This window comes from Sprattus sprattus, assembly GCF_963457725.1.
Source record: "Sprattus sprattus genome assembly, chromosome: 1".
Lineage (NCBI taxonomy): Eukaryota > Metazoa > Chordata > Actinopteri > Clupeiformes > Clupeidae > Sprattus > Sprattus sprattus.
The window spans coordinates 59,699,508-59,712,499 of NC_137920.1; positions in this window are offsets into that span (position 1 = coordinate 59,699,508).

Sequence of the window (12,992 nt, forward strand, 5' to 3'; positions counted from 1 at the left end):
AGTTGGTTAAAGGCACCCAGTGCAACTTTCGAGGCTTAAAAATAAACATTCAATTTCTAGTCTTTTTTACACGTAATAAGTTTCAATAACTCCATACCATTACATACCGACATTCAAGCAGCAAAGATGAGACGTCGTTGTGTGATGAGAACTGATAGAAAATCGATAACAACAACAATCGCCGCCATTTTCTTTATTTTTTGGTAACCTACAATAAATAAAGCAGGTTCCAGTCAATGGAAAAATGGCTTCTCCCCACCGGCGATTGTTGTTGTTTACCATTTTCTATCAGTTCTCACCACACAACAACGTCTCATCTTTGCTCCTTGAATGTCGATATGTAATGGTATGGAGTTATTGAAACTTACTACGTGCAAAAAAGACTAGAAATTGAACGTTTATTTTTCATTGAATGTTTACATAAAGTTGCACTGGGTGCCTTTAATAAAACCCATACACAAGTAGTATTCTGATATCCATCAAATACTTAAACATACAGACAGATCTTGGCCTTCATTTCCCCCCTATGTGCAGCACGGAGAGAGAGGGGGGGGGGGGGGGGGGTACTCTGTAACAACTAACAACTGATTCAAAGAAACTCATTCTTAATTTTTTTGTATATATATTTGAATGAAAGGCCATTGAATGTGTAGCCTCTCTGTGTTTCATCTGTCTGCGCTGAAGACTGGCTTAAGATGCAATATAAAGACTGACCAATACATTGTTAGGTAAAATGTATGGTGTTTGTAGGCTGTTTAACCTTTTCAACTCCAACCATTACAGACCTGCACCATAAGTACATACAAATCAATGCGTCACAGTATATACTAATACAGAGAAGATTGTTGAATCAGATTCAAGCATTATCTTCTCTCCCAGAGCCAAACCTATATATTTGAAGTTTGGGTTTTTGTCCAGTTTGTGGTCGTCTCAGAAAAGCACATGACTACGACATTTTTTGTGACTGCGCCTCGGGTCATCATCTGTCAAATGAGACACTCATCTGTCAAATGTGTTACTTGTTGCCTCCTAGGCCACCGTAGAGCGGTGCTGACAAAGCCAAAACACCACTGAAAGCTAACTTTCCTCGGAAGATGGAGTGGCTCCATCCTCCTGACTTGAAAAAAAAACCTGATTTTTGTTTTTCACCGAGCAGTGGAAACTTGCCAACAAAACTGGGTCACTAGCGGTCTGGAACACCTATGCAGTGGCTGTCACACTGTGGCACTGAGTTAGCCTGCGTCAACGGTGAGCAAACAACAACACTCCCCCAACAGAGACAATGCAAGTATGGGGTGAGGAACCTTAATTTCAAAGCCCAAAGTCTGTATTAAATTAGGCATGCTGTTCTCTTGGGAGGCTGTAGGAGCTTTGCTGAGTAGAACTGTGATGGAGTCTTTGGTGTTGCATTTTGCTTTCGTTTGAGTCACACTGCCAAGGGTAAAAAGGAATTGTACTGGTTTCACTTTCTTTACCTTTCTTTTCTTTCTTTCCCCCCCCCCCTCTTGCTGGCTTTCTTTTTCAGTCCATTCCTTTCTGTTGTTTTCCAACAGCTTTCCCTTTCTTTCTTTCGCTTTCCTTTTTACTTCTTTCTCTCCTCTCTTTATTTTTCAGACAGATTGTCTTTGTCAACACAAAACCCCCTTTCCTTCTCTTTTTCATTCTCAGACTCCCTGTTCTCTGTCAGTGTATGTCAGTCTTTCAATATTTTGTTTTCATTTCAGCTGAAAAGCTGCTCCTACTGCATACCACCCCATGCTCCTTCTCCAATCGGAAAGGGAAAGGGACAAATTAAAACACAGGCGCTCTGTGGTGTGAGGGTTAGTGTCAGTATGTAGCAGCAGGAGAGAGAGACAGAAAGAACACTCAAGCATATCAATAAAAGAGATGAACGTCAGTCAGTCCGGCCTGGCCGACAGCGTTTAACTGCGGACTCCTACTCTTTCTGTTCGCGACTGTGGCAGGCAGGCAGACAGACAGATGGGGGTGAGTGCTGACAGGCAGGGGCTGTCTGCGATGGAGGTAAGAAGGCTGAGAAGCCTCTCCTTTCACTGCCCCTCCGCTATGATCGAGCCCTAAAGAGGCGGTGCACTCTGCACAGCTGTTCTGTTGTTCTGCACTGACAGAGAAGTGGACAGGGTTTGCTCACGGCACTGTCCGTGGTGCTGAAGGGATACAGTGCTGTTTGAAGGTGCTGATGTGATACAGTGCTGTTTGAAGGTGCAGATGTACAGTATCCTTTGACACACTCAGACTGTTCTCATGTTGTGCCCAATATTGCCATCGTCAGCAGGAGTGGGAGGAGTAATAATAATATGATGATAATAATGATTATGGTTAAAACAACAATCGTCACTATCCCTATTTTTCTTCTGAGATCGTCTTCACCGTCATGCATATACAGTAACAGAGGTTCACATAAATAAGCTGTGAGATAAATGTAATAGGGCTCTGAATGACCCTGATTGACCCAGATTGACCCAGATTGACTCTAACGGGTGGTAAAAAAGACAAATAAAGACAAATTTCCCCATTTTTTCAACAACATGGCATTCTCCTATGAAACAGTATGTATTTTGTTGCCCTTCGGTGTAGTCAGTCTTAAATTCATATTTAGCAAAGCATTGTTTGATTTTATTTTTTTTTATTTTTTATTTTATTCTGATCCCCATTAGCTGATGCCAAAGACACCAGCTACTCTTCCTGGTGTCCACATTGTGACTTGAATGCACAAGTTTGGTTTTCATATCTCTGTTCTCTGCCTCCTGCTCCCCCTCTCCCCTTTCATCTTCTTTCATCTGTGGTTGATGCAAAGAGCCTTTTGTTTCAAAATGTAGAGACAAAAAAGCCCTCTATGACGGTTTCATTATTTTCCAGGGCATTGTCTGTCTCCCATGTGAAACACTGCCTCCCTCCTTCCAGCAGGCTGCTTCCGTTTATTTCTTTATTTATTCCAGTTTTGTTTTACTTTATGAAAATAAAAAAAAATGTAGACTGAAAGGAGTCTGAAAGAAAAGCCCTGATACAGGATGAATGTGACTGCTTTTTGTATAATCCAAGAGCAGAGCTGCAGGTAGCCTTACATGGCTCTACCCAGGGAAATCTTTGTTCTTCTACGGAACTAAGAAGGACTCGTCTGTCTGATAACTAAGACCCTAAACCCCCCCAGCAATCTTAAACCCCACATTCTCCAGTTCAGCCTCCAAACAGTTCACAGCCCAGCGACCTAAACCCCTGTTTGTACCTGCACATGGTGCATAGTATCTCAAACTTTCACCATCTTGAAATCCCATAAAGATAGTTTCTTTGAAGAGACAGCCTCCCACCCTAGCTTAGTTTTTTATTGTATACATTAGTATTAAAAAACATCTATGCAACCTGTATTGCAACCTGAAATAACCTCTGTACCTCCATCCCACAAAAACTCAGTTAAGTAATGTACAATGACAATCATATCTGCTTGACTCAGTTGCCCTTAGTGTGTTTTTCTGCTTCAAGAAAAGCATGGGTCACTCTTAATTTGAAGTACCTTAGGGATCATGCACATCCATAGTGATAGAGATTATTTCCAAACACTGTTAATGACTTAAGAATGTGAATCAAGTGCCTTTAATATATTCCTTGTATGAATCATGTGCTTATAAAAGAGGGATAATGGCTTTTTGGTGTGTGTGTGTGTGTAACTAAGATTGTTAGGTGCCACTTAGTCTGCATACAGACAAGAGCATGTTTAGACCAGAGGCGATAAGGAGGGTCGAACTGTGCTCGTGCAAAACTGCCATCCTTGCAAGACAGGGAGCTTCGGACGTGAGAAATCCACCACGTGGTTATCCCTGCTGAAAGCTAAACTTTTGACTATATAAACCTTGTGCGATAGGTTTATCATTGCTTCACTTTCAGCCTTGTGCTGGGAGGGGAGCCCGATTGCAATTGTTGTTGTTGTTTGTCTAATAAATGTACTTACATGCAGAACATGTCAGGAGTCCTGAGGTAACACATAAGTTCAGTAATTCAAGTACATCTTGTATCAACATTGCCTTGTACAAGAAGTAAACTGCACTAATCAATTCATAAACTGTTAATTTCATATCACTCAATGCTTCAATAAAGTAATTTTCACTGTAATTATTCTAATTAGTTTCTGTATTGATAGACGTTGTTCTGATGGATGAAAACCTATGATGAAAACCTATGTCCTATGAATAGTAGTTCGGTTGCTTAGCAGCAGTCGCCAAAAGGCAACATTGTGACTTAATATTTCACTGTAAGCCCAAAATGAGTCCCTGAAAACAGCTGTTATACAGCCTCTTCTCTAAAAGAATGATCAAGAAGCTTCCATACTGGCCCGTATCTAATCTATCATGTTGGCAAAATCATTGGAGAAAGGTTATTTGTAATCAATGAACCACCGTCTTTAACATCAAATGGGTATTTTGATGACATTCAGTCAGTCCTCTGTATTAATTCATTTCAGTTCAATTCAATTTTATTTGTATAGCGCCATAACAATACAATTGCCTCTAGGCGCTTAACAGAGCCCAGAGCCTAAACCCCCTTAGTGCATGCACAACGGCAACAGGGGCAAGGAAAAACTCCCTGTTGGGCAGGAAGAAACCTTAAGCAGAACCACGGAACATAAGGGGGGACCCATCTGCTTGAGGTCGGCCAGGTGGAGACAGGAAGGTGGGACAGGGGGAAAGGGGGAAGGGGAAGGGTTGTGTGGCAGAAGGGGAAAGGAAGCAACAGGGGTTATACACAGCCAGCATTTGGTCACTGGACATAATATGTATACAGACATCTGGTGGTAAATACATGATACAGGCAAGACCAGATTACTGTGCCAATAGGGTTACTGTTACAGGGGTAAGGGATGTAGGGACAAAGAAACATTTCAGTGGTGGCAATAATGTATATTGTATATAAATGCTAGCATAGGGTATTGGGTAGAGTAGATGTACGGCAATGCAGTGGCGGTGGGTGCGATTGGCCGAGGGTTTCTCCAGGTTGACCAGGTGGAGAGACTACGGCAGCGTCCCATTGCGGAGATAGTCTTGATTAGTAGGGAAACAGCGATGAAAAAGTTCTCATTAAGGTTTTTAATGACAAACCCCATAATACTGATTCAGACAAAACATGAGTCCTAGTGTTATTGGACCTAAGTTCTACTGTTGACACTGTTGATCATAACGTATTACTACACCGACTGGAACATTGGGTTGGATTTTCAGGAACGGTTATAAAGTGGTTGAAAACATACTTCTACCTTAACACCAACACCCTTGACATTTAAAGCTTCAATTGTAGCCAGGTTCAATTCTAGACTTAAAACCCAACTATTCGCAGATGTTTTTTTCTCTGTTTATTTGTGTACCACTTTGTATTACCATTGTGTATGAGTTGTACAAATAACTTTGCCTTCAAAACTCTTCAAATAAAACTCTTCAAAAGCGTAAACGACTACATCTGCTTTTTTTCTCCACAAACCCTCTCAGTGGAAGCCTTTTGATTCAAAACCTAATCAGCTGAAATTCGCTCTAATTAACTTTGATCATTTGCCTCATTTGCCTTTAGATTACTTCACTGATGAGATGGCACTTGATTGTAATCTCACTGACCGCTTTTGGCGGAAATTCGAGTCATTTGAAAGAAGAAAGGAAAACACTGATGCAGTAATTGTATTTACATGTGGGTTTGGATTGAATAGTGCATGATTAAGGACAAACCCATAGCTACATTGACATTCATCAGATTGCAGATAGACTGAAGGAAACCTGATGGACTACAGATGATTCTGAATGTTTTACAGATTACACCATTATCTCTCCTGGTGCTTCAGCATGCCCTCACCCACATCCAGTCAGTGCTGTCAATCAAGTCTGTGCTCTTTACTAATAGGGAATTTTCCTGTACCAAAAAGCAGGGCATTCATTTGCATCTCGACAATCTTATGCATTTTAATCAATCTGACGGCAACTCCAAACTCCATGTCTCCGCAGACCACAGGAACACTGCCGAGGGGAGCGGGGGGTGAACAATCAGAGCAACGCTGTCAGCATTCTTAATGCTGTGACTGGGAAACAATAAAGAAAACAATTCCGTTGATCATTTCAATGGAGAGGAAAGAATAGACTTCTCAAGAGTCTATCTTGGCTCGTGGGTGTATGCAGACTGATGTTAAGGTGTGTGTGTGTGTGTGTGTGTGTGTGTGTGTGTGTGTGTGTGTGTGTGTGTGTGCGCGTGTGTTAGACAAATACCATGGAGAGAGAGAAAGAGATGGCTAAAAATAATCTCCAGCTTTGCTCATTTGGTTTCTGATGTAGCCACTTTTCTCTGTGTACCCTTCCCAGCCCTTCAGCTGAGTGTATGCAGTATTTAAGCGCTGTACAGTCCCCTCATCCCCAGCCCCCTCTTATGCAAGGATGAACCATTGGACCGAGTGTTCATCTATGCACACACACACACACGCACACACACACACACACACGCACACACGCACACACACACACACACACACACACAAACACCTGACACACACACACACACACACACACACACACACACACACACACATACACACACACACACATACACAAGCACACACAAGCACACACACTATCATGCTTTTCCATTAGCAGGAGTATATAGGCTCTGAGCTTGTTTCAAACAACCCACACTCCCACACACACACATAACACACATAGACACACACACACACACACACACACACACACTCAGAGACACACACACATGCACTCCCACACACACACACACACACACACACACACACACATAACACACAAAGAAACACACACACACACACACACACACATACATGAAGGAGGGAGACGTAGAGCATAAACTGAGACCACTGACAGCTGGATGGTCCTGTGGTAAATTGGCTGATTGGACAGATCTCAGCACACCATCTTCACTGGCAGAATCTCAGCACTCCCTGCTGTGCGCTGGATTGTGGTCCATCCACAGGATACAGACTAGAACCACAATCATTTAACGAAGCTAAGTCCCCGATGAGCTGAACACAGGCAGACATTATTGTAACATTCTGAAAATATATAAATATAAATATACACAGGGAATAGTATACTGTCTGTAATGCATACTTTTCTTACAAGAGAAAAGATGGATCTCATGGAGGTCTCTTTCTGCCAAGTGTGTACATGTATGGTTGAAATCTTACATTTTTCATGACTGAATGGAAGAACTTAAAGCTTATAGAAACGGATGGTAATATCTATTAATTAAATCTGTGAGCTCTAAGAACATTGCTACTGTGCTTTGACATTGTACTTACACTGATGTGGGCATTCAAAGATCAGTGTTTACAGGGTACCGAGAGCTATACTGCTTCATGCATTTTATATTCCCACACTCTGTCAACAGGGAGGTAAACAAAAACAGAAATAAGGATCTGTTGAGATGCATGGGGGAGAAATGCTCAAAACAAAAATAGATCAGTGGAAGTCAAACAGTGCACACGGGAGGCCCTGGGTGAGCTGTTGTTTGGGAAACGTCTTGTGATGAACCCAGGAGACAATCACAGGCGCATAAATATGCATGAGCTTCCATCTCTCCCGATGCACGTCTCCTCATCTCTGGATTAAATTACAGGACTGATGGGGCTTAAAAGCCCTTAATGACAGCAGAAGCTCTGCTTAATGACCTTGTCACTCTTGACACACTTCTCACTGTTCGGGCCGACGCCGGGTGTCGAGGCGGGACTCTCTCTTCCTCCTCCTCCTCTGAGGCTCCGACATTGCCGTATGGCCGCCACGACTGAGGAGAGAATACCGAGCGCGGCCCACCAGGAGCCTGTGAGGGGATAACACGCAGGCACAACCGGTTTTCCGCTGAACGTCTGTCAGTTTCATGGGTTTTCTCATTACATTACGTTTCCCCCCGCGCAGGAGATAAACAGCACTTTTGCCCTTGACAGCTTGTGGGCCATGAGCTGTTTAAAATGTAATTATTCAAGCACACTCCACTAGCTATTTAACTGGTTGTTTAACTGGGTTATCTAACTGGCCATAACCTGACTAATGTTCCCCATCTGTCATGCCAGCCATTTCATAGCTGACTTAACTGAAGGTAAAGTATAGAGTGAACTAAAAGGAGACAGAAAGAACGAGATGACCGGAAAAGCAGTTTGTACTTTATTAGCATGGTCAGTGCTGACGGTTTGTGTCTCTAGACTGTTGTTGGTGCTGTGTAGATGTTACCTGGCCCATAGCTCACCCAGGAGACAGGTGTTTTGATAGAGGAGGCAGGTCGTGGCAATGTCACATGTGACTGTGTAAGACCTTGGGTCAACAATGTAGCCGACTACGCCAGCCCAGAAGGGCAGTATTTACAAGTTACTTTAATGCAGGCACGCTGGGTTTGTTTAAGCTTGTGGCTGGGCAACACACACACACACACACACACACACACACACACACACACACCATAGACAGATTATCCAATATTGTCATTTATTATAACAGTAAAAACAGAATACAGAAAGAAGCAGTGGGCAATCCACTAACCTCCAATAAATAAGTACAATACAGGATGTAGTAATAAATAACATACAGTATCAAAAATAGAGCATCAATCCTAAAATCTGGCAACTACATTCACGATTACTCACAGGTGGGGAATACTATAGCCTAGCTGGCAACCACATCAACCCACGTAACAATGATGGCTCTAGCAGTCTCAGGCTACTGGAGGAGTTCGCTAGTCCAACACATAAACAAGCAAAGTATAACCTCCGGAGGTCACAGGTTCATTAACAGGTAAGGAAGCACTGGAATCTTTGCGTGTCTGATGAAGACTCCCCAGGTAAAAGTAGCAACCTGTAGCGAAGTCGGCTTGGGAAAAACAGCACACACGGAGGCGCGAGATACCCAACAGAAGATAGAAGCCGCTTGTATGTTTCCGGTGCTCCCTGTACAGTACAACGTCGGATTGAACTCGTTCTGGATTTAAACCGCGTTCAATCATGTCCTAGGCTCACGGATTGGTTGGGCTAAAGTGAGGGAGAGAACAGTAATGAGGGGACAACGAACCACGAAGACAGACGAGAACAAGGTAATTGGGGCTAATCTAAATGTACGTCACACCACTCATGTGTTATCAATTACAAACCACTACAATCCCGTGTTTACATTTAGGTTACAATGCAACTGCAGTCTTGTGTATCTGTCACACGTGATCGCTTCAAACAATACAATAAAGGCCCCCGTTACAACTGTAGGTGTGCTATTTCTACCTAGGCCAACACATTTGCACTTATCAGGGCTAAAGGGCATGTCTCTCTTCTCCTCATAAACCTGCTGCAGCTGAGACAGTTGTATACAGTACGATACCTCACTAGACACATCCACACAAACACACACACATGCGCACACAAACACACACACACACACACACACACACACCTCGCATCTCAAGCTATCTACCTCAATTTGGTACCTTGGGGTTGCAATCAATTGCTTTCTTATTTTTACTTTCGGCAGCTATCTCTCGTAATTTAATTTGATGCGGTGGGATTTTGATGAATTCCAAAAACTTCTTTTTCACTCACTATAAAACTATGGGTGTCTGAGATGAAAAACTTTTTTTCTTCCCTGCTGAGCAGTGCAGTATGTTATAGTGTGATTCAGCCAGAAAAACTCCTGCCTTTATTAAACTACTCAAGCAGAGTCCTTTCTGTATCTGAAATGGAACTACACAAACAGCAAACCTTACTCTAACACCCTTTCAATTATTTTCTTGTGGCAAAATTAGTTGGCAAGTAATTAGTGACAAAAAGTGAGCCCTACTGCATGAAGCGGACGCATATATGTCTATCTGTAGGCAATCTTGAAGAATTTCCACTCTGCTAAACCCCATTTAGTCCCAGTCATCTTGCTTCCCATATTTCCTAAATCTTCACAGCCTGAACGCTTCCTCCGGCATGGTACCTGTTTCATTCTACCTTATAAATGTGATGAGTTTGGAGAAAGCACCTCTACAAATCTCAGCCCTCTCATTACCATAAACAAACTCTCTAATATATATCAACCTGAGTGCTAATATATCATTAGAAACTCAGAGGACTCTTAATTATGTTGACTGGATATTAGAAATCTGCTCAAGTGTTGAACTAATGCTGCCCACACATCAGTGGTTATCTATGGATCCATAATAGATCTGTAGGTAAACATCAGGTATTGATGCCTTGGGCTTTATTTGTCTTTAAAAGACTACTGCAAGTTTCTGTGTTAGGAGTCTCAATCTATAAGATTCAATAATGTGGGGATGTAGCCGAGCAACGTGGACTGAAGTTTTAATAAGGCAGTCAGCACTAAAACATTTACATTTAGTCATTTAGCAGACGCTTTTGTCCAAAGCGACGAACAAGGGAGAGAACAGTCAAGCTAAGAGCAATAAAACCTGGTGTAACAATAAATACTGCTCTTTTTTTTTTTCAAGAAATAGAAAACGACATAGAAAAAAAAAAAAAAGCTTCTTGAGGGTATAGAGGGACTCCCCTGCTCTGGTAGTGCTAGGCAGTTCGTTCCACCAACGTGGAACTACAACTGAGATTAGTCTGAATTGCCGTGCTTGCACAGGCGGCAGTGCCAGACGCCGCTCACTAGATGAGCGCAGCGTCCTGGGTGTAACATTTGCCCTAACAAGAGCATTTAGGTAGGTGGGAGCAGAACCAGCAAGCACTCTGTAGGCAAGCATAAGTGACTTGAACTAAATGCGAGCAGCTACCGGCAGCCAGTGGAGCTCAATGAGTAGCGGGGTGACATGTGCCCTCTTTGGTTGGTTGAACACCAGACGCGTCACCGCGTTCTTGATCATCTGTAGTGGTTTCACCACGCAAGGCGTGAACTCACCAAGGTTTGCATCAGCAGCTGGGTGGCATACTGGGTTAGGTACGGCCTGATTTTGAGGATGTTGTATAGCACAAAGCGGCACGACCTGGAGACAGAGGCGATGTGGGCAGTGAAGGTCAGTTGGTCATCAATAATGACCCTGAGGTTTCTTTCTGTTTTGGATGGAACAAGAGACAAAGAGTCAGTATTGATATTGATGTTGTGGTGGATGACCTGTTTGGCTGGGAAGACCATCAGTTCTGTTTTGGCCAGGTTCAGCTGAAGGTGGTGGTTTTTCATCCAAGTGGATATATCAGCAAGACAGTCCGAGATCCGCGCCGAAACAGTGTTGTCCTCAGGAGGGAAAGACAGCACCAGTTGAGTATCACATGTCCTCGACCCTTGAGGTACAGACAGATGACCTTGCCATGACACCTTGAATGCCCAGTTAAAACCAGTTAAAAAATTAGTTTTAACATACTTACTTTAGTTACAGCTCGGCAAACTTTAGGTAAAGTAAAGATAAAGTATCTATTTGCGTCCCTCTTCTATGATGACAACGTTATATTCAACTTCCATACCTATCTTCAAAATAAAAAGAGCCCTGTAATATCCTTCAGGCTATCTATCGTGTAGTAAAACTAAGCTAGATGGGTTCAAAAGCTTCAAATCCAGCCTGTGCCTTAATATCTGCTCTCACCACAGATTTGAATCAGGGTAAATGGCTGACTCAACACTGCCCTGACCACCTCCAGTGCCCCCTGGCCACATTAGAAACTCAGAACCATACCCCCCCCCCCCCCCCCCCAACACACCAATTTTAATTTAATTTAATTAACTTTCCAGATACCCGTTATATCCATAAGACACTGTAAGACCCATTGTTAATCTGTAAGACCTCCACTGAAAGACGTCCTCACATTTCCGACTTCTGTCGGCCGGCTCATCTGTTTTTCCCTGTACCGCTCCTTCAGTTCACCCTTCTTCCTCCCCTTCCCTCTCCTCTCCTCTCTTCCCCTACACTACCCTTCTTTCCTCTCCTCTCCCCTTTCCTTTCCTCCTCTCCTCTCCTCTCCTCTTCTCCTCTCCTCTCCTCTCCTCCCCTCTTCTGTCCTCTCCACTCCTCATCCGTTTTCGCCTCTGCTGCTCCTTCAGTTCACCCGTCTCCCTCCATCCTTCATCACCCCCCCAGCCACAGCCCTTTGAAAAGGGACACAGCATAGCTGATGTTGTTGACTAAGCCCCCCTCTCCGTAGGCAGGGGTGCTGCACATTTTCTAAAACAATCTCCATGGTGCCCATGAAAAATAGCCCATACTGAGTGTGAGTATGAGCCCATACACTGTAACTCACGTTGTTTCAGACATTTTTAGAGTTATGCCTGGAGTGGTTGGTTTTTGCTTTATGGTATTAATCATGCTGGCTTGTAGTGGCATTATAACACACAGCTTATTTCTCATTTCTTCCTGAGACCAGTCCTGCAGTGAACTGCGGTGATTTCCAGCTTGCCCACCAGATGTAATAAATGTCATTTGCAATATGTAAGAGAAATGAACATAATAAAATTGCTCAAAGAAATATTCAGATGACATGCCACTGGAAAGAATAAATAGCTTGGAAATGGAAACAGAAAACATCACCTTTGAATGTGTGTGTGTGTGTGTGTGTATTTGTTTATCTGTCTATCTGAGAGTGTGTATTTGTGTGCTTACACATGTGTGTGTGTGTGTGTGTGTGTGTGTGTGTGTGTACGTACAGTCCCAATACATGGCAACACATTTTCAACACCAGTTTTAGCCGGTGTTGTTGTAGAAGACGTAAGCACAGAGCCACATTTGGAGACGGCGAAAAGCCCAGCTGGACGACTAAATTACCCACTGACTCAAGGTCTTTACCATTTCCTCTGTGACTCAGCTGCCATAATGACATGCGTTACCGCCTTAAAATTGATCAATTGGTGCCCTTCTATCTGAAATATCCGGGTCTTGCTGAGAGTGTGATTTGGCCAACCCAGACACCAGAAGCATCAAAAACGCTTTCTGCTTAGGGTACTGAAAGTATAACGAACACGGCGTGGACCGTTTAGTTGCAGTGAACTCAACTGTATGCAGTGAAAATGTTATTT